The sequence below is a fragment of the Austrofundulus limnaeus genome, unplaced genomic scaffold (assembly GCF_001266775.1).
Source record: "Austrofundulus limnaeus strain Quisiro unplaced genomic scaffold, Austrofundulus_limnaeus-1.0 Scaffold2060, whole genome shotgun sequence".
In the NCBI taxonomy this organism is placed as follows: Eukaryota; Metazoa; Chordata; class Actinopteri; order Cyprinodontiformes; family Rivulidae; genus Austrofundulus; species Austrofundulus limnaeus.
In genome coordinates, this window is record NW_013954462.1 from 23,885 (window position 1) to 27,786 (window position 3,902).

The 3,902-nt window shown below is 43.5% G+C and overlaps 1 pseudogene; it reads right to left on the reverse strand.

Moving 5' to 3' along the window:
- Positions 1 to 895: 895 nt before the first annotated feature.
- On the reverse strand, positions 896 to 3,749 carry LOC106536971 (iroquois-class homeodomain protein irx-2 pseudogene; annotated as a pseudogene).
- Positions 3,750 to 3,902: the final 153 nt, after the last annotated feature.

The following is a 3,902-nucleotide window of genomic DNA, read 5'->3' on the forward strand; positions in this document are numbered from 1 at the left end:
GAGAGAGAGAGAGAGAGAGAGAGAGAGAGAGAGAGAGAGAGAGAGTAGCGCGAGGGGGTGGGGGTCCCATGGTATTTGAACAACACTCAAGCTCAAATTCAACTGGAAAATGAAGGATTAGCTTTGAGTCTGGCTTGGAGCAATGATGGGGGAGGGGGGGTTACACTGATGAAGGGACTTTTTTTTCTTTATTTTTGATAGAAAGTTTCAGAATCAAAATTTAAATTACTCCGATTTAAATCACAATAACTATTCATAATAATAAAAATAATAATAATAATAATAATAATAATAATCATCATCATCATCTTCATCATCATCATCATCTCAAAAGTTATCTTTAAGTCTAACTTGCTTAATTAGCTGTGCCCTCCAGTAATAATCGCCAGTCATGGTGAAAAGCAGAAGGGGGGGATCCTGTCCGATTAGGGCCCATCACACAGCCCATTGGAGCTGGCAGATGCTTAGATAGACTTTTATAGATCGCTCGATGCCGCGCTGTAATGAAGCAGGCAGGGCTGACCCATCCTGGGCCAGGCTGAGAGAAAAATAAATAAATAAATAAATAAATAAAGCTTAGGGGACGACCCCGCTGGGAGCCCCATAATGCCCGATGTTTCCCTCGGCTGTATTAATCACACTGAAAAATAAATGTGTGGGCGCGGGGCTGGGGGGCCTTTTGGGTGGAATAAGCATGTCATTTATCCCCATCAAAGTCGTGAATATTTGACCAAAAAAAAGAGACCCCTAAAAGAAAAAAAAAAAAAAAAGAGGCTCAGAAAGAATAGATTGCACAATCTGCCAAACTCATAATATTTCTGAATACTGGGATCCATCTGCGCCAAACCAGTTCCATACAAACCTGTTAGGAATGAAAGAAGGACTCACCAGGATGTGCATGTCATAGTTGGGGGGAAAAGTTTAATATTTTCCTTGTTTTTCTTCTTTTTTTCTTTCTTTTTTTAATAACGGATAAAACACCCTGCCAGTATACCATATCCATACCAGCACATTATATTTTTTATATATACAGCCAGAGATATAAATTAGTAAAAGTACTCCTGATAACAAGATTGTGTAGCTTTGTTTCCTCAAATGCCAAAGGGGAAAAAACAATCATATTATATACGTTTTATATATTTACAAAACAAACAAAGCACCCCTCCTTTCTGCAATACAACTTGCATAAATTATAGGCATCGCTCCATCGCTGTCATTTAAAAAAAATAAATATCAAATGTAGGCTATTCCACTGTGTAGTCCTCGAGTTCACTTTTCAAATCAGTTGGATTCATCCCAAACATTTCTTCTTTTCATGACATTGTTTTTCTTTTCTTTTTTTTAACCCATACATACATATAAAGCGAAATAAAATATATACTGTATACCGTGGCAAATAAGCAAACAAGGGGAACCTGAGAAATAACATGTAAATCACATCTAATGGGAGTTGTAGTTCCAGATCAGCACGTGGAACTGCTTTTTCTCAATGATGAGACAGAAGAACTCGTTAAAAAAAAAAAAGAAAAAAAACGACAAACTGTTTCAGTCTGTGTGGAGGAAGGAAGAGGAGGAGGATGAGGGGTAGCAGCGTTCATCCCGACAATATGCTGGCACTATAGATCCCGTTTGGAGTTGTAAAAAAAAGGTTATGAGGGTTAAAACGATGGACTTTAAAAGGTTGTGTCCCTTCTTGATCTTTATATAAACTCTAAGCAATTGTGCCACCTATCTGCAGACTGTGGAACTAAGAAAGATTAAAATAAAAAGCCCAACAGCGTGTGATCAGTTCTGTCCTCAAGCCTTTAAAACACACAGGTTGTCAGTCTGCCTCCTTGTGAAGAAAAAAAAAAAAACATAATATTAACCAAAACTCCAAGTGCTTATTTAAAACCTGCAAAAACTGTTGCTTAAAAAAAAAAAAAAAAAAAAAAAAAAACGACTGCAGGCGATCCGACCGCGCGCAATGAAAGCTGTTTCTTTTTTTCTTCTCCTTCCATGTGTGCAAAGCAGCACAAACACCTATAGTGACATTTGAAGATGTGAAAGTCGCACGACTGCGCAAAGCAAACTCATTTGTTTGCTTTTGGCTGACCCGGTGTAATTATAATTATCCTAAAATGAAAGATAAGGTGGCGGAGCCCACTGTGCGCCCCCCCCCCCCCCACACACACACACACACGAAGAAAGGAAGCAATAAAAAATAGAATTCCTGCTCAATTCTATGGCAACATTTTTTCTTCTGCTTATTGGAACCATAAGCTGCCACTGTGCGCGCGTGCTGAGGCCTGTCCTCCATAACCTGCAAATGACGCACTTTGCGCAATTATTTGCAACTTGTCGTGTCTCTAACGATGTTTTTGTTTTAAAGCAAGCTTGTTGCAAATGAAACACCATGCGTTTTTTTCTCCTAATAAAATACCCCCAAATACTTGTTTTTTTTAATCATTTATTTTTTTAAATGGACATCCTGGAGAGCGCTGCACTGAAATGTTTTTAAAAAAACATGGTCCGCGCGGTGTCTCTTTCAGAGCAGATTCTAGACTAAATGTAACTCCTCGTTTTAGAAGAACTGAACAAACGGACAGTGAGTTCGCTTGTGCAAAGCAGGATTGTTGAAATAAATAAAACAAAATGCGCAATGTACTTCGAACCAGAGCAAATGCAGATTATCCAAACACACATTCAAATGACACACACATACACACAAAAGAAAAAAAAAAGCTGTTGATCAGCGGGATACAAGGTAACTTTTTTTTACCTCCACCAATGGAGCAATCTCTCTCCTCTGTTAAAGTGAAACACAACTCCATAATTGGACACTATAGTTTTTTAAGTGTTTTTGTTTAGTGCGTCACATTATTACGTACCGTTTTTTGCTTCTAAATTTGCGGGTCTGAAATGCTGCTGCTGCTCCACAACAGCAGTCTGGTTCGGGTTATTTTTAACAAGGGGGGAGTCGGGCCTGTGTTTGGGGTTTGCGCCGGCCTCCGCAGCCCTGTGAGAGGAGCTGAGCCCCTCGTTCGCGGCGGCAGCAGCGGCCGCGGAGGCGGCGGCGGCGGCGGCGGCAGCGGCCAGACTCACCCCTGATGAATTAGTGTACCGCAGGATGCCTTGGCCCTGCAGGGGGCTGAAGTTGCCATAGTTTGTGTAGCTGCTATAAAAGGGAGACGTGTAATAAATAGGTCTTCCAAGGATGGAGTGGGGAGACGCGTAAAGGGAGGGGGACGTGGCGGCCGGGGAGGTCGCGGAGGAAGGAGGGGTGAGGAGTCTGCCGCTCGAGGAGGAGGAGGAGGATGAGGAGGAGGAGCAGCTGGGTGGCCCCTGTTGCTGCTTTTGGTCCGAGGTAGCAATCTCCGCCAGAGACCACAGTTTGGGTTTGACTGCGGGGTTTGTCTGAGGGGCTCCAGATGGGGGCCTGCCGTCAAGGCATGGGGGCAATTTATTGGTGTTTATGCTGCTGCTATTTGTGACGCTGCGGGCTAAATCCTCCCGCTGGTTGTGGAGGTGGTGGAGAGGGTGGAGGAGGTGGTGGTGGTGGTGGTGGCCGAAAACTGGAGCTTCCACGCCCGTCAGGGGCGACGAGGTGACGGGTTTGGGCGACAGCTGAGGCCGCCGCTCCGCGCCGTCCTGGGAGCAGGTGTCGTCCGTTGGGTCGGAGCGGAGCTCGGCCGCGCAGCTGACCTTCTCCCCGTCCGAGTCCGCCGAGCACGAGTGGTCCGTCAGGGTGTCCACGTGCAAGCTGATGCCTGAGACAAGATTAGACAGTGGGCATTCATTTAGGCCTATATTATTAGTGAATACTACTGACAGAAAGAAAGAAAGAAAGAAAGAAAGAAAGAAAGAAAGAAAGAAAGAAAGAAAGAAAGAAAGAAAGAAAGAAAGAAAGAAAGAAAGAAAGA